The sequence below is a fragment of the Danio rerio genome, chromosome 8 (genome assembly GCF_049306965.1).
Source record: "Danio rerio strain Tuebingen ecotype United States chromosome 8, GRCz12tu, whole genome shotgun sequence".
In the NCBI taxonomy this organism is placed as follows: Eukaryota; Metazoa; Chordata; class Actinopteri; order Cypriniformes; family Danionidae; genus Danio; species Danio rerio.
The window spans coordinates 18007501-18027238 of record NC_133183.1 but is presented as its reverse complement, the minus strand read 5'-3'; the positions used below and the strand labels follow the sequence as shown (position 1 = coordinate 18027238).

At 33.1% G+C, this 19738-nt stretch overlaps 1 long non-coding RNA gene across 1 annotated transcript in view; it reads left to right on the top strand.

Annotated features, from left to right (window-relative positions):
* The window catches only part of LOC141375597 (uncharacterized), a 127506-nt gene that overhangs the window by 1813 nt on the left and 105955 nt on the right, over positions 1 to 19738 (top strand). The window contains exon 2 of the long non-coding RNA XR_012384185.1: positions 11346 to 11491. This is a non-coding gene — a long non-coding RNA (uncharacterized lncRNA). The remainder of the gene's footprint in view (positions 1 to 11345; positions 11492 to 19738) is intronic.

Sequence of the window (19738 nt, the reverse complement as noted above, 5' to 3'; positions counted from 1 at the left end):
GAAAGTCCCTAGTTCTGCAGCGAACAAAGCCACTGAAGCAGTGCAGACGGAACGCACAATTCAGTTCGGCAACTCTTGACGTCGCCCAAGTGAATGGGAAGCATTGATACCGATGCCCCGTGTGAATGGGCCGTTATTTAATCGTAAAGGCTTCTCAATGCTGCGTTTCTGTTGCATGGAACGAAACTGCTGCAACAAAACAAAGTTTTGCCACCGATGTGCTAGTTTAAAGTTCCGAGCTTATAGACCAAGAACACATGCACACTGGATTAACCACAGCTGCGGGTCATTTACATATCGCATCTTTTCCGCACGCAAGTTTGTTATTTCCAATATTAGAATATATGTGCATATGCGTGAGCAAGTAGCACAATGCGCTTATGCCTTCCAGACGCAACGTGTACAGAACATCTCATGTGAAGTGGTAAAAGTTGTGCGAGGCTTTCAGTGCAATGTAAACAAAAGATATGTTAGACGATTTACAAATTATTAAAATGATTATGTATGTATAAACGCAGATGATAACAACAGTTCATTTAAATACTTAAATGAGCTAATGAGCTAATATAAAACTTACCTTTACATTAGACGTGACAACTAAAATCTATATTTGTTGCATCCCTAATTGTTATGCAGTTCAAAACATTACATATGAATGTCTTTGAATGTAGAAGAAAGCCTACTTAAGCAATGCACTGCTTTTGTTGTGCTTTGAAATACAATATTTATACAAAAACAACATTTTAACATATGTACAATGTACTGATACTATGTAGTTTCAAAATAAAATATCTTAACATTTTAACACTTAACGTGTCGGCAGCCATTAGCCTGTCTTTGAACAAAGACGGTTGACGATGTTCATCCACAAGATGGCGACAGAGACGCATGATAAGCCCTAAGAGAAAAACAGTGTAATTTCAAGCTACAGCTGATCGAATCATTATCAAACTGTCGATCTCTCTTTTGTATGTTGTAGTGGTTTATTTATACTATAGCAACATTGTGATCTCTCAATTGCAACAGAAACACTGGGAGATATCTCTGTAGACTGATGGCATTTCATGCCTTATAATCCTAAAAGGTCAGCAAAATCAACTTTTTTTGTCATCACTTTAAACATTATGCTAGAGAATCATCCAAATACTAGCTTTAAAGTGACGTTAGTAGATAAGCAATGGTTTCTGCTGTGTTGACGTCAGCAGCAAGTGTGAATAAGTGGTGGAAGAAAGTAGTTCCTCATACAAAAAAATCTCAGTGTTTGATTTTCTTTTTTATACACACGATAATGCCGTCAAGCTGTTGTATAAATGCAATATCACACATATAGCAGTGCGATGTGGCTGTATATTGGGACACCAAGGCACTTGACCTGTACACCTCCAACCAGTACCTATACAGCCACATGATGTACACATGTACAAATATGTCATGTCAGAAAAAGCCTTTTTTAGAGGTGTTTTGACAGTTCAGAGCCACCGTACAAGTGAACAGCTAGATATAGATAGTACGTTTAGAAAATGCAGCACAGATTCATCCTATTTGGCGTTTTAGATTTTTTTGAACACGTAGCTGCTGCTTGTCAATCAGACAACGCTTCTGCGCTCATTCTTGCTGTCAATTGCGGGAAAAATTATCAATGAAAAGTTTATGATAAACTGCTGTGAGTTTCACTCAACTGGGCAGAGTTGCCATCAGAGTTAGATTTTCATACAAAACCTGCATTGAGCTGACTTTATGGCAAACACAGAGCTGAATATAGAGACAGAATGAGCGGCTGGTCGAGAGCCTCTATGACTGGATTCACCTCTCCCCCGTGCTACAGTGTGTGTGTGCGGTGACAGCTCGCGCGATCATTATAATCAATATGAATATTCCAATCAAACTGAATCTTACATCAATAACATGACAAGCAACGCGTTGATAATAACAAATAATCAGATTACAAACAACCGTTATGTTTACACGTGTTGTAAAATGTGCGGGTCCTTCAACGGGACTGGGCTGCAGTTTGGGGTGTGTGTGAAGCTGAGAGGCGGAGAGAGAGAAAGTAGGAGTGGATTTTGTGCAATGAGACTATTTTAAGTGACTGATTTGTTGTACCACACGGAAAGTAATAAATATTTTGGACCAAGTTACATGTGTCCTCGTTCATTCACCGGCTGCAAGTAAAAGAGAAGGCAGTTTACCACGAAACTTAAATTATTCGGCCCTGGAGTAAGAAGTTAATCTCCCCTGCTACTGTATCTCTTCACACCAAAGAGACAGCAGGAAAGGTTTATACATGTCATATTTTCCTCAGGCGATTTAAAGCAAAATACACAATGACACTCAATCAAACACATCTACAATGATAAGGAACATGTTTACTTACTGAGTTATTAATGCACATCAATATCACATTAAGAAATGACAGACTTTGAAGGAATAAACAGTGTGGGGAGAGACCCATTAGAGTGCACTGGGCAAGTGTGAACAAGTTCCATCCATGTGTGCGCGGCAGGCAGGTCTGTACAATTACGTAATTTATCGGCTGAAAGATATCAGCCTAATTTAGACATCGGATCGATAACGCTAATCTTAAAAATAGCATTTATCGGCCGATAATGATATGGCCGGCGATATATCGTACATCCCTAATATATATATATATATATATATATATATATATATATATATATATATATATATATATATATATATATATATTAGGGCTGCACAATTCTGGCAAAAATGTGAATTTTTGCCTTAAAATCAAGATCACGATTTTCTCACGATTCTGTAAATTTAAAATAAAGGTTGATATGATTATTCATTCATTTTCTTATCGGCTTAATCTTTTTATTAATCCGGGGTCGCCACAGCGGAATGAACCGGCAACTTATCCAGCATGTTTTTACGCAGCGGATGCCCTTCCAGCCGCAACCCATCTCTGGGAAAGTTAATATGAGTAGCCTATTATTATTGTTGATTCTCAAACATATGATAAAACAACAATAATAATATTAGGCCTAAGTGTAGGACTACTGTTGCGTAAAATGCTCAATCTTGTATAGTCATTATGGTGGACTTGAACAGACTTTCAATATGTCCTGTTTGTTGATTCACATTAAATGATGACATCAGAATAGAACTATTCTAACCAATAGAACTAGTTCAATTATTATGTTTAAGACATGTGCTTGTCATTTGCCATTGACAACATTATTAGACCATTTGTTTTCACTGGTAAAATTAGAATTTTGTCATTATCAGATTTCTTCTTGCATTATATTCAACATTATATATAGGCTAGGGTTGTTATACTGACACAGTAAACATTTACTTTCATGCACTAATTTGTGTTCGCTATGAAAGAAAAAAAAACATACCAAATGCTTGTCGTAATCATAACTCTAAACTGCCATATGATCATTTAAATGATGTGCGCACAGGTCTCACTTTCACTTCCATGTGCAGCTCATAGCTGCCGTCACTGTGAGAAAAAACACATATATGTAAATCAAACCTCCCGCAAGGCCCTCAAACAATCGCTTTGTGCAACAAACTGAACGTTATTTAAAACTTCATTACCTGTTATTCACAGCCTATGCAGGTTGTGTTCACTAAAGTAGGCGTCATTGGGCATGCACGCGCACATTCTCGGTAGTAAAACAACGCAAACAAACAGCTGGCGGTCAGCTCACGTGTGATTTTGCTGCCGCGAATACAACATGAAGACAGAAATTACATTTTTGGGTGAATTGTACCTTATAAATACTGCATGTGACACTTTTAACACCATTTGTAGGTGTCAATGTTGCGGAATCGTAGAAAATCTGAATTAAGATTGTGTGTAGGGTCGAAACAAGATCGTGATCCTTTTTTCAAATAATCGTGCTTTTTATCTAAATTTTACTTAATAAAAACAAAAGTTTTTACAGAGATATACAATTTACCTGCTTAAAATATACTATTAAGCAGACAACAGTAGTTTGTTAATGACAGTTTTTTTAGCATGTCTGATTTTGCCATGATGTCTTTGCTGATCAGGTGATTGTGGAGGTTATATGAGTGTAGTAAACAACATATTGTTGAGTTCATGAAAGTAATTAAAAAGTTTTGAGCTTCAACACATGGCATCCTGCTGGAAGTAGCCATCATAAAATGGGTACCTGTGGTTATAAAAAGATGGTCATGGTCAATAGTAATATTCAGGTAAACTCTGGTATTTAGTCTATGCTAATTTGGTACTATGCACCCTTAAGTGTGGCAAAAAAAATATCTACCACAAACACCAGCTTGAACTGTTGCTAGACAGATTGTGTCCATGCTTCCATGTTGTTTATATGCTGTATTTTAACTGTATTTTCATCCAAATGTCAAAGCAGAAATTTAAATTGACTATGCAATTTTTCCCAATCTCTTATTGTAAAGTGTGGATGTTATGAGCTCATCTGGGTCCATAGCACAAAGAGTTCTCCTAAATAGCAATACAAGTTTTTAGCTAAGAGGTTTTCTTAAAACACATTCTCAAAGATGCTGAGACAATCTGTTACTATGGCAATAGAGAAGTTTTAACCTGACAGTGAGGGCGGGGTTGGTCTTGTTGCTATGGATGATGTCAGCATTATTATTTACTGCTTACAGTGATTGGCTGACATGGAGGGGAATCTGTCAGATATTTAATTAGAGATATTGTCATATAGTTTCAAAATAAAGATATTGACATTCCAGTAAAGATTTTAAAATGGGACTATTTGAAGAATTGCAATCTAAAAAGTATATTTTTCCTAATTTTTATGTTTTAGTTTTTAATCTTAATTTTAATTCTTCCAGTGTTTGAAAGTAATCAAGCAAATATATATTTTAAATCCTTCAAAATATAAAAAAAATACATATATTTAGAAAAAATATATAAAAATCTCCAAATGTGGATTTGCAGCACATAAGATTGCATAAATATATTTTAGGAATAAATTGGAACATATATTTAGGAATATCCTTACATTTCACTGATGTAGGAGCTAGTTTTAGCTCTAAAATTCCTTGTGAAATACTTGGAGCAAATTATAATTTTTTTTGTAAAAACTTAGACTGACATGGCCTTTGTGTTTTAGATTATTTCCTAAATCAGCAAGTTATAAGCTACTTTTAGGTGTGAATGTTTTTGTAAATTGTACATTTCTGCTGCTGTAGCACATCTGCTTCAATGTTTGATGTACTTTGTGTGAAGTTATACTGTACTTGCATTTCTATCAGCTGAACCAGTCAGGTGATTCTTCTCTAACCTCTGGCATGAACAATGTTTCTCGGGCCATTTTCACTCTCTTTAATCTTTTTAAAATTGTGAGATGATTGTGCATGAAAACCCAAACAACCATGAAATATATAAAGTTACTTAATATTCTTCCCCACTTCAATGTTTGAGTTGAATTTCAGCAGGAAAATCTGTTGATCACTTGTATATGCCTAAATGCTATTAATTGCTTCTATATAAATGGCTTTTTGGATATTTGCATTATTGATGGGTTGCAAGGTGTGCTCTGATCTTGTGTTGTTGTGTATGGGGTTCCAGTAGGCATGGGCCAGTGTAAGCTTCTGACGGTATGATAACCTTGGATAAAAATATCATTGTTTTACGGTATTGTGATCACTGCTCTAAAATATATTCTTTTTTAATGTCTGGGTAAAAAAACTAGTTTGAACGCAATATTTTTTTTTTCAATCAATATATTTTAGAGCAGTAAATATGTCTGGCTAAACAGTTTAAATCAATCATTGACTTCTGCTGGCTTTATTAAGTTCCAAAACAGATTTATTTACAATTTAAAACAGCATCTTTGGATATCCTTTCTGCTGAAGATACTATTGTCCTAAAAAAAAAACATTAATAAAACGTCGTACACATACCAGCACAGTATGGTATAGCAGAAGACTTGGGCGGTTTTAAAAGCAGTGAACCGATGAAAAAATGCATATATATATACAGTTGAAGTCAGAATTATTAGCCCCCTTTTGATTTTTATTTTCTTTTTTAAATATTTCCCAAAGTTATGTTTAACAGAGCAATGAAATGTTCACAGTATGTCTGGTAATATTTTTTCTTCTGGAGAAAGTCTTATTTGCTTTATTTCGGCTAGAATAAAAGCAGTTATTAATTTTTTAAAAACCATTTTTGTGACAAAATTATTAGCCCCTTTAAGCTAAATTTTTTTCGATAATCTACTAAACAAACCACTGTTATACAATAATATGCCTAATTACCCTAACCTGCCTAGTTAACCTTATTAACCTAGTTAAGCATTTAAATGTCACTTTAAGCTGTATAGAAGTGTCTAGAAAAATATCAAGTAAAATATTATTTACTGTCATTATGACAGAGAAAATAAATCTGTTATTAGAAATACGTTTTTAAAACTATTATGATTAGAAATGTGCTGAAACAATCTTCCCTCCATTAAACAGAAATTAGGGAAAACAATAAACAGGGACGCTAATAATTCAGGGGGGCTAATAATTCTGACTTCAACTGTATATATATATATATATATATATATATATATATATATATAAACTGTATGTATATATATATATATATATATATATATATATATATATATATATATATATATATATATATATATATAAACTGTATATATATTTATATATATATATAAACTGTATATATATTTATAAAAAATGCATATATATATATTTATATGTATATATATATATATATATATATATATATATATATATATATTTATATATATATATAAACTGTATATATATTTATAAAAAATGCATATATATATATTTACTCTGACAGGAACTTCGCTGCTGAAGAGCACATTCAATAACAATCCTAATATTTGTTTAGAGGTGAAACAAAAGTGTGGTGAAGAACAATGGCAAAGCTAAGTATAATTATTGTAATAAACTAATAAGTTTTAAAGCAGGGTGCCGTGACCAACATGACAAAGCGTAATTAAAGGAAATTAGTTATCTACTGTATTTCCTTATTTAATGCAAAACAGGTTAGTCTTTTTATAAATTAGATTTATAAGTTTAATTATAAATAACATTTATAAGTTTAAATGATCTGAAACATTTAATTACGTTTTATTTTCTCATAAATAATAAAAGTTGCATCAGATTGATAAAAACGAAGCTGAATACCCACGTAAACAGGGTCACAACGACTTTTTTTTTTTTGCATTGAAACAATTGTATACAGCGTCTTCTGTCTACATGACTAGCAAGCGCGTGGGAAAAAAAACTGCTGAATCTCTGCGAATATTTGGTTAACTTAGAGACAAACAAATGTTGTCTGGTTTAGTGATGTTATATATGCATTAAAATATGCAAAGCAGAATTCTCTTGAGCTCATTAACCCACTGACGACAGCCACTTTGCGATGGCACTTTAAGGTGCTTAGTGAGGTTTGTACCTTGGGAAGTTTGGACTGAACAGGAGCAAAAGGCTACCTGATCAACATTGCATTTTTCTGAAGAAAAACACTTGCAATCTAGATGCAAGTCACCTCATGCTTGTTATGCAGTACAATCTGTAAACTCCACCCATTAAAACAATGGCTTGGTCTTTGTCCTGTAAAAAAATCACAACGATTTTTAATCATTTATGGCCCACAAATATCATTATCGTGATAATAATATGCAGCCCCAGAAACAACTATTAACAACTATATATTAGTAGTAGTAAATTAAATATATTTTTAAAAAATATATTTTTGTTCGTTTTAGTATATTCAGAAATATAATATAAAAAAAAACATTTTTTACCAAGTGGGAATTCCTGAATTGTAAATTTCAGCTGCTGTTGCTCATCTGCTTCAAGGTTTGCATATTTTTGAGATATGCCTGCAGTAGTGTCCCAAAACCCTGTCCTAATGAGTGATTCACTGACGCACTCAATTAAATGATTATTTCAAATAAGTTAGAAATGGGGCAAATAATTCTCTTTATAAATAAATCAAGCACAAAATGTTGGTTTTGCTCGATTAATTGTAAAACAGATTAATTCAGAAATGAGTCAGTGTTGCACAAAATACTCTGCTTAGCTTTGCTCCGAACTGTTTATTGTCAAACGAATGTTGTTGTTTTTAAATACAACTAGACCTTTTTGCTCAAAGTCAAATGTTTAACTGAATGAGCGCTTAAAGGAATTGTTTACCAAAAAATTGTAATTCTTACATACTCATCCTCCTCTTGTTCTAAACGTATTAGAGTTTCTTTCTGTTGTTAAACACAAAATACAGTATCCTGGATATCCTGAAGAAAGCAGCATCCAGTTTTTTTGTTAATACAATGGACATCAATGGGTGCCGATTTCCAACATCCTTTATAAAATCTTGTTTTGTGTTCATCAAAAGGAAGAAGTGTGAATAAATGGAGACTAAATATTAATTTTGGATGAACTATCCCTTTAAGTGCTTATAATTAGGAAAAATTCATTCTTGCTTGTGTAATATTACGTTACTACACAAATAATTTAAATAAAAACCCAAAGAGGGATATTTAAGGCTTTCAGAGGGCCATTTTAACTGCATTCTAATATGCTCCATGACTTTATACTGTCAGCTTGCACATTGTTAAAACAACCAGAATATTCTCAAAAATGCTTAATATTACACCTATGCAATTCATCTAAACAAGAATGTTTGTTTCGTGTGAAGAATGTGACACCATTCAGAGGCGTTCAAGCCATCAGATCTGTCCTTTGTGGCCTATAAAGAAGACAGAGTAATAGCACTCATTCATTTGCAGCGAATTACTGAATTACAGCCTGAAAGCAAAGTGCTAATGAATGCTTGTGTTCATTTTTGTTATTAGCTTGTCTCTGGAGGTCTTAGATGTGTTTTTTTGCAGGGTTATTGCTCCATTACACCTGCACTCTGTTGACTTTGTAAAAGCTGCTTCTTTCATATGAATTATTTGCTTGCTCTTTGTTGGTTAAGTAGACCCAGGGAGCAGCAGCCATTTGTTTTTGTTGTCTGCGTGTGGATTAATCACTTGTCAGATTAATTAGGCATAACTGGTATTGTTTATTCAGTGTGTTGCATCCATTCACCCTGTCTCACAGATTTAGCGTTTTACCAATGAACTTGGGAGTAAAGTTGCATTGCGTCAAGTTAATATATAAGAGTTTAAAATCCGAGTAGCCGGTGACATTAATTTTGGCTAGGCTAACAATGCTAGCTTGGATGCTAAAATCATGTAGATTGAGTCCAGAGGTTCAGGTTGTGTGTCAGACGTTGTTTTACACTAGATGGCAGCCTTACCACACGGATGCATCCCATGATTCTCTTGTCTTCTGCAGTGGACACAAGGTCAAGCTGTTCTACTCAGAAATCTGCTGCAGTGTTTCTCTCATCCTGTTGGCGCAAAATAAGAGTCACTTGCTTTAATTTAAGACATGCAGATCTGTAGATTGTAGTACTGTTTTGACCATTTGCAATTTCAGCAGCTGCTTAACATATTAGCTAATTAACCAGCTGTAATATGTTTTTAATGTGAAAAACTTGCTGCTTTAGTTGTAAAAACCACAGTAATGGTGTTGAAAGCTTTATATAATGGTGTTTTGAGCACTCTAAATTATATATATATATATATATATATATATATATATATATATATATATATGTATATATATATATATATATATATATAATGTCAGTAATTTAATCAAGTAAAGTTATTGTCCTTCTGCTACATACAGTGGAACGAAATGTTGTTTCTCGCAGGACTACGGTTATAAATTAACATAATTATAAATATGAACACAACACTGGATGTAACTGCTATTTTAAACCTATACATTATTAACATACTGCAGTGGTAATCTAACTATGCATAAACTATACATACTTAAACTAAACACATAGCCTAAGACAGACTTGGGCTATATTATATTATTATAAATGAATATAATAGCATGTACGATTATAATAAAATCATTCAACTTAATATTTGTGTGCCTCTTTTTATATATTCAAATACTTTACCATTAAAACATTTATAGTCAGTATAATGTTTTATTTTTTAAATTAGTGACAGTAAAGACTACATCATTAAAAAATATATACATTGAGCATTCCGAATAAATGCATTTTTTCTATTAATCAAAGATGGATGAAAAAAAAGGAGCTTAGTTGGCACGAATTATTTGGCTGCACCATTGTTTTCAACCTTTTAGCATAATATTTGTTTTATTAAACACCAAATCAGTTAATTTAAGTAATTTCTGGTGGATTATTTGACAAGACTGAGAGTAATGCTTGAAAATTCAGATTTGACTTTAAAGGGGAAGAATGTATTAATGTTATATATATATATATATATATATATATATATATATATATATAACTGTTATTTTAAAATGTAGGTGATTATTAAATGATCATGTAATTATGATTATTAGTAAATGATTATTTGACACCGACAACTGTAGTCTGAGAGTGATGGTTGAAACTTCAGTTTTGTCATTAAAACTAATAACATATAAAAACAAAACCGAACATTGGACTATTTTTTGGTATATAAAATTAAAAGAGACAGCCACAATAACTTATTGATCCTAAATGTTTGAACAGTAGTGCATTTTTAATATAATCAATTTAAGTAAATAACAAATAAATATTATATTAATTATATTTAATGTCTAGTATAAGTAATGTATTCACATTTTAACTCGTTATTTATTAATACACTGTAAAAATGCTGGGTTCCACACAATTCCAATTAGGTTAACTTGCTTTTACAAATTTAGGTGGATTGAACATAAAACAATTAGGTCGTCTCAAAAACCCAAGGAATTGTGTTAATTCAGCTCATTTTATTTTATTTTTTTTATTAATCATCAGTTATTTTAATACATCAGCACATACAAATACAGTCTCAGCTATACAGTAGGCAATATTGGGAAATATACAAACAAATAAACAGGAACGGACAAAACAAGTAAACAGACAGGCTAGGAACTAAATATGCACCATAGATAACAAAATCAGGAGAAATTATTATTGTAATGCTAAAAAAAGGTGTCCATAGCTGCCAAAAATCATCAGATTTTTGATCAATGTCATAGGTGAGTTTATTACTTTATTACTTATATAATTTACAAAATATAGTCACTTGTCTTTTGAAAATGTGAAATATAACTTAACTGTAGCTTTAATCAACACTGTGCCATTTCACCATTACAATTTACCAACCATTTTATTTCATAACATATTTAATAAATGAAAATTAAATACATTAAAAAATTCAAAACATGAAAATTAAAAACATGAAATTGTTCATGAACATGCTCATGTGGTTGCTCTTCTGTTTTTTTGTCTTCAGGTTGTGAGATGTCTTCCTCAATTGTGATCCTGCCGTGAGCTGATAGGTGTGTGTGATGAGTTGATGATGAGGTCTGCATGTGATTACAGAGAGAGACACTGAAGGGCTCGACTGGACACAAATGCCACTGCTGAGACATCAGTCAGGTAAAGGTGAAGGGGAGTTAAGAATATGAGGTCAGCACTAACATGGTAAACAAACAAATTAATATTTATCACCACATTTTTTCTTTTGATTGATTACATGAAGAATTGCTGTTTCTGTTTGTTTTTTTCCTAAAAGTCTTATGCATAAATGAACAAATGAGGCATTATTTAATGAAGTCTGCAAATTTGAATACGTTTGTAGAGCAAAGACGAACCTATGATGAAGTCAGGTTTATAATTGTTGCATTTTTGGCATACTGTGTTAGAGTTAAAGGTTTTCACACAGGGGATTTGTGGAATTTCTTATCGCTATAAATACTAAATACAGCCAGAAAAAATAATGTTTGAATTCTTGGTAGAATAAAATATACAAAATATATAAAAGAAAATATTCAACATATGTATGAAAAGCATCTCTCAGTAAAAACCTTCAGAATATAGATATGATTAAACCTGTGAAATTCAGTCTATAAAGTGGACATTTATAACGCTATCTCAGGGGTACCCAAACTTTTCAGCCCGCGACCCCCAAAATTGCAATGCCAGTGACTCACGACCCTTAATATCCTCTGAGGTGGTTATAAATATATAAACCTTGCACACAACGGCGCACACATACCAATATGGGGCCCAAGCCTATTCCTCGTTTAATTTTGAAGAACGCCACTTGGAGACCATACTTCATGTTCAGCTGGGGCCTGTATTTATTTTTTAGTGTATGCGAGTGCCGTAAAGGTGTCAGAAAGTTTAACCTGGTGCTATAAAATCAATGTGCTGTGTCTTTATTATAACATAATCACCCCAGGGGTTGCAGGGGTGGCTTTTTGTTTGCCTGTCATTTTTTAATGTTTATTATTAACATGTTAACGATGTTACTATTACTTACTATTTTGTTCTTGAGTAGGTTATGTATAAAATATGGTAACTTTAACAGTTTAATAAAATAAATTTGATTTTTGGAAATCGCCGACCCCCACTTTGGGAAACTCATGCAATTCATAACTTTTTGATTTATGGCTTATTTCTATTCATTTGTATGGTCACTTTCGTATATTTTAATATGATTTGCTCATTCTGCGGTTTTGGGGGCATGACACCTTTTTAAAATCATTAATTAAAAAAAAAACATGAAATTGCATGAATTTGTATGAATGATTTACTTTTATTGGCAATATATTGTTTAAAATAGTTACATTTCCTTGTCATATTAAGCTGATGTTTATAGCTCAGTGCTGAAAAACACAAATGCATTTCTTTCCATTAGTCCCAAAAAACAAATACGCTTTAAAAGCCAAAAAGGCCAACATCTCAAAACTAACAGGTGAATGAGGGACAAAAAAACCAACAAAGCTTGTTTTTATAATAAATCTATTAAATAATATATTTGACTGTTTTTCTTTTCTTAAAATGGCTTAACTTGAACTGCTGTAAAAAAAAACTTGGAAAAATATATATTTTATGGTACTTTATGAAATGGCAACAACGTCCAACAATGGATCCAACTTAGAAATTTAAAATTTCAAACTTTTTTATAATTAATCATTTTGTTGTTTGAAGTGATTTAATTGGTGTTGCAGTATTAAAAGCTTTAACACAGAACTTATAAATGACACCTTATACATACTTTCCAACAGCTCATAATCCAACAGCTTTCATTTATTCCATTCTTTTTTGCTAAATATTATTAAAAACAAACTTAATATTGTATTATCATGTATATAACATACAGTAAATATAAATATTTCCTTCAGTAAATATTCTAACAAATAAATAACAAGTCTAGTATATCTAGATGCATCAGAATAATGTAGCTACTAGTTAACAATGTTTATATATTATACTATAAACTATACTACACCTGTCTTACCTGAACTGTCTCTATCAAATGGCCAATCTGCATCATTCTCATGGTCACTAAAACCCATCTCATCCTCACTTTCATCTGCAGGAAGAGCCAGTTCTGTCCTTTTCTTGTTTCACTTATCATATAACATTCATGCTGTTCGCTAATACACTGTTCCCTGTATTGATATCAAATGTAGTATTGCCATTAAAACTAGATTGTATGCATAATGCAAATGTTATTACCATACAAGTAATTAACATTATATTACTAGCTTTCATGTTGTTATTGTTACAACTTAAAAGTTCACAGTTGACCTTGCTAGCTAGCTAACCCATTGCAATATTGCACGTTCCACTATTGCATATTGCACAGTGCTGCGATTTGGTAACATATATTTGATCGATTTGCAAAAAGTAATTTGACATACCTTTTTTGAGCTATGAATATGTCATCATATCATACTGGAGGTGATGTTTCAGATTTTTTTGTGAATCTGACATAACTTGATCCTTTGTTTTTATTGACGTTTACATTCGCATATAGCAACTACTCACAATAAACGCCAGTCTGTCACAAATTGTGCTAAAGAAAAACACAGCATGTCATGTGACTTAACCAAAGCACATCATTGGCTACTCTAAGGTCTTCTCTTTCCAACAAAAATGTTTTAATGTTGGTCTTTAAGAAACAGTGGCAGAGAAATTAATACAAGTATCATATTGCCATTTGGTGACACAGTGCAGTAGAGGGTTAAGGTTCAAGAAACCCTTGAGTACATTTTTTTTAGATTTTGAAAAATTTGAGTGTGTTAAGCATCAATTAAGACAACGTCTGTTAGCTTCAATTTTGAATAAACCTGGTCAGCTAACTTCATCTTTTGGGTTAAATCATTTTTGGGGTGGGATTAAAATTAGTGACATACCGCTATCTGCCTGTCCAGAGATGACATGTCGGTTTCTCATTATTATTCATAGCTAGTGTTCTTATACTATGAGAAGACCCTGTTTCTTAATTACTTATGACAGCACATGCTTTTTGAAGACAGACCTGCCATGCTGTGAGACTGCGGTTGCGCACGGCACTCAGTATTTAGCCGTTCATGAAGGGTAGTATGTTTTTATTTCCATGATCCACAGGGTTTGTTGCACGGTTTTTCCTGTGATGCTGTCAAGGCCAATACAGCAAAGCTATTGTAGCAAGCGTTTTTGTCGGGAGAGCTTTATGAGAATTGGGGAATGGTGGACTTTGTCTTTTATCAGTTCGTTACCATTCAGACACATCGCCTATACCCTTTCTGCTGTGTTTGCCTATGTTTAAAATATCCAGATCACCGGCAGGGCTTATGGTTGAAATAGGGCAAGATACCTGCTAGACCTGCTGTGTCTGCATTCAGACCCGGGGGTTCAGGAGGAGAGAAATCCTCCTAGTTTATGATGCTTTTATAAATACGATTATCTTTAGAATGATTGAAAGAAAACATTTAAAATAATAGAAGGCATTTTGAAGTCACTGACATCCATAGCAGAAAAAATAAAATATTATGAAAGTCAATGGCTACCATTTTCCAGAATCTCTTCTATTGTGTTCATCAAAACTCAAGGAAACACAGGCAAGTAAAAGCTGAATAAATAATGACAGATCCGAAGATACTTGCATTTTGGCAAGGGGTAAAGATTGAGATAATGAAAGTTATGCAAGAAAGACTATAAGAATACATTAAATGAAGCCACACCCTACAACAACAGCACAGTGGATAGAAAAACTTGATTCCATACAGTGTATCCGGAAAGTATTCATAGTGCTTCACTTTTTCCACATTTTTTTAATGTTACAGCCTTTATTTCCTCAATTTTACACGCAATAATATTAATACCATAATGACAATGTGAAAAAAGATTTTTGAAATTGTTGCAAATTTATCAAAAATACAAAACCTGAAAAATCACATGTACATAAGTATTTACAGCCTTTGCCGTGAAGCTCTAAATTGAGCTCAGGTACATTTTGTTTCTACTTTTCAGTCTTAAAATGTTTCAGCTGCTTAATTGGAGTTCACCTTTGGTAAATTCAGTTGATTGGACATGATTTGAAAAGGCACACACCTGTCTATATACTGTAAGGTCCCAGGGCTGACAGTGCATGTCAAAGCACAAGGCGAGCATGAAGACAAAGGAATTGTCTGTAGACCATCGAGACAGGATTCTCCCGAGGCACAAATCTGGGGAAGGTAACAGAGAATTTTCTTCTGCTCCAAAAGTTCTAATGAGCACAGTGGCCTCCATTGTCCGTAAGTGGAAGATGTTTGGAACCACCAGGACTATGATCGGGGGAGAAGAGCCTTAGTCAGGGAGGTAATCAATAAACCGATTGTCACTCTGTCTGAGCTCCAGCATTCTTCTGTGGAGAGAGGAGAACCTTACAGAAGGACAACCATCTGTGCAGCAATCCAACAATCAGGCCTGTATGGTAGAGTGGCCAGACGGAATCCACTCCCCGCCTGGCATTTGCCAAAAGGTGTGGTCTGGTCTGATGAGACTAAAATTGAACTCTTTGGAATGAAGGCCAGGCATTACGTTTGGAGAAAACCAGGCACCGCTCATCACCGGGCTAATACCATCCCTACAGTAAAGCATGGTGGTGAAAGAATCACTCTGTGAGGATGTTTTTCAGCAGCAGGAACTGGAAGACTAGTCAGGATAGAGGGAAAGATGAATGCAGCAAAGACATCCTGAATGAATCCTGCTTCAGAGTGCCTTTGAAAATATCAATGAAGTGGCTACAACTAGGTGAATGTCCTTGAGTGGCCCAGCCAGATCTAAATCCTATTGTACATCTCTGGAGAGATCTAAAAATTGCTGTACTCCGTCGCTTCCAATCCAACCTGATAGAGTTTGAGAGGTACTGCAAAGGGGAATGGGCAAAAATTCCCAGATAGGTGTGCCAAGCTTGTGCCATCATATTCAAAAAGACTTGAGGCTGTAATTGCTGCCAAAGGTGCATCAACAGAGTGTTGAGCAATACTTTTGTACATGTGATTTTTTTTTTTTTTTTTTATTTTAATTTCAACAATTTAAAAAAATCTTTTTTCACATTGTCATTATGGGGTATTTTGTGTAGAATTTTGAGGAAATAAATAAATGTAATTCATTTTGGATCAAGGCTGTAACATAAAAAATGTGGAAAAAATTAAGTGCTATGAATACTTTCCTGATGCACTGAATATAGAATGGAATATATGACCTCCCAACTCCAGTTGGAATTGGATATTTTTTAATTACCATTGCTATCTTTGAAGGTTTTGTTCAGTAAAAGGTTTAAACGTATAAAAATAAAGAAAAAAAAAAAATTATGACAAGATTTAAATTGTTTAAATTTTGCACTTCTCGACCAACCTTCACCTGTTGATAAACCATTGCGTTCCTTTCCCATTCCAAGAAGCAGTTTGTGCATTTGCAGATCAGTGTTTCTGCATACATTTTTCCAGCTATCAGCTGTATACGGTGGGCGTCTCCTCCAGAAGCTTCTCCACTGGAATGAAACGCATTGAAGTGCAAGAATCTTTTAAGAGGCGAAAGCAGAAAGTAATTTTGCGAGCGCTCCGCCGCCGTTATCTGACTGTGTGTTTTTGCGAGTTTCCTCTGGCTGAGCTGTAATGAATAATTAGTGGAGGGAGAAGATAAATAGCCATGGGGCTTCCTGCTACTGAGGAAATCCATTTAGGTTATTACTCCTTACATAAAACTCATTTTCACTCTAAGAGCTGCCTTTACTGTCCATGCTGAATAACAAATAGAAAGTGCATAAACAAACAAAAGAAAGGCAATTACTTTTCCGCTCAATAGCGAACGGGCCTCGTCTCCGGGGTGTGTGAGGATGGTGTTTTTTTTGGCAATCTGACACTTTAACGCTGGCTTGATTTGGCTTTGGCTGTATTACCTATGCGAAGGGTCAAGGTAAAAAGGCAGGAGTAGATTGGGGATCACAGGCCGGTGGAGGTCAGCTAACTGTGCATTTTTTTCTCTGAAGGAACACCTTGAGGGTTATTGATTTAGGGGCATCATTGGATACATTGATTTAAGGGAGTAATCGGATGCTGTCTGATGTGGGTTTTCGTCCTCCAGTGGCCTTGGCCTCCTGCCCTCTGAGGCCTGATTCGTGACCCATGTGGTCAGTGTCACATCACAGGCCGTCTGCTGTCTGTTGGGATTAAATGTCAGGACGCTGTAGGCAGAGATCGACTTGGATTGTTTTGATTTTGCTGTTGCTCGTATTAAATTTGCAAGTCATGCACAATCACACGTGTACATCTAATTGGTTTAAATTGTAAAATAAAAAAAAAAGTGAACTGATGATAACCTCTTTAATTTATTTATAATTTAATATGTAGTTTGATTAGTTTATAATAATAGTAATAATAATAATAGTACTATTATTACTATTACTACTATTATTACTATTATTATTTCGACTAAGTCGAAAAGAAAATTAATAATAAAAAAATAAATAAATAATTAATAATAATAATAATAATAATAATATATGTAAGTATATAAAAACATACACTATTAATAATGGAAAAATTGTTACAATACATTTGTAATCCATTTGAATGTATTTGTGTGTATGTTTGATAATATGGGAACAAAATGTATACAGGGTGTCCGCTGCATCTTAAAAAGTTTTAGAATGTCTTAAATTTTAAAACCTAAATTTTATGCCTTTTAAGTTTCAAATTCACTGACGTATTATGTTGTAGGTCTTAAATTGTTTTAAACGGGTCTTAGTTTTGTTTTGTCCAAAAAAAAGCTACCTAATTTGGGCTGACATCCATCCAATAATCAACAATACATCTAAATAAAACCTTATTTTTTATATAAGTTTTTTATTGCAAAGAGAAACAGTTCCCAACAGCTGTTAGACATTTTATTTTACAGCAAATACCCTAAATTCCCTAATCAGGGAAAAAAAACTAAAAACAATTACACAATTCCTCATGATAATACCAGGTTATTAGAAAAAACCCTTTTTAAGTCTAAAATTTCATTATTAATGGTCTTAAAAGGGTCTTAAAAATTCTTGATTTTGACTTTATATAACCCTCTATATAGTTTACCTTAATAGTATAATTATGAACTCAATATTACTTATTTTTCAAACAGACTAAATAATATTTAGTTTTAAAAACACAATTTTATATAAATCATTTGTTTAATTATATTATAAATTTAATTATATTGTACAAATGTATTTAATGATATGTATAATTTTATTTAAATTTACATTTATATATAGTTTATTTATTGTGTATGTATTTACATATTTTTTTATAATACAATATGCAAACTACATTAAAATCTAAATACTTAAGATAATGTTATTTATTTATTCAAATTATGTAATAAGTTTTAATGTCTATATATAACTGTATATTGGTATGCTATATACAAATATAATAAGTATAATAATTGTGCAAGTAAATATTTGTATATTTACAAAATATACATTTTTATTTTTAAAATATCAATTTATTTTAGTTTTTTTAATTAAATAGAATAATATAGAATATATATTTGTAATCATAAAATTATCTCAGAATTATATTCAATTAATCATCTGCTTCATTTAATTTATATGAAATCTTAATATATTTAAAATGTATCTGTACAGTATATTTAATGCAATAATACAAAAAATATTGTAAGACTAAAACTCAAATGAAAAGTTTTTGCAGAAAGGAAAAACAAGTTCTAAGTGAACAGTTGGTCTGAAGTTTTTTTGGTGGCGTTTTCTGTAGTGTGTGGTGTGATCTGTCTTCTTGGTTTTGAAGTGTCAGAATCTCTGCAGGAGGAACACAATTCACCTCTCCCACACAGTTTTACCTGAGCGATTCACAGTCTCTTCACTGCCTCAGGAACACTTTTAGAGCAGAAAGCACCATTTTGCTATAACTGTTGAATCTTTCATTAACATAAATACAATGGTGCTTTTTATCTTCCAGAAAACTGACCACAAAAAGATCGTCATTTTTGAGATTCTTCTCTCTTTCAGCAAGCTGAGTTAAGGGGACGTTCAGACTGAATGTGTTTTTCCTTTTTCAATGCGCTACTTTTCTATTGTTTGTCAATGTAAACACACTCAATGAACCTGTGTGAGTTTTACACTTTTAAATCGCTGCTTTTTTTAGATGTCGTGTGAAGTTCAAAGATCTTCAACTTTCACACACAGTGCAGCTCATCAATGTCAATTTCACAGCAGTGGACCAATCAGAAGAACTCTGAGGCAGGGCAACCGCTGCTAGTTTCTGTTTACAGATGCTCTGTGCCCAGATACACTCCTCCTTTGTTGTTTTTTTTCCGAACAATTCCAACTGTTGCTTCTTTGCTTCTAAAAATGCTTGTCAC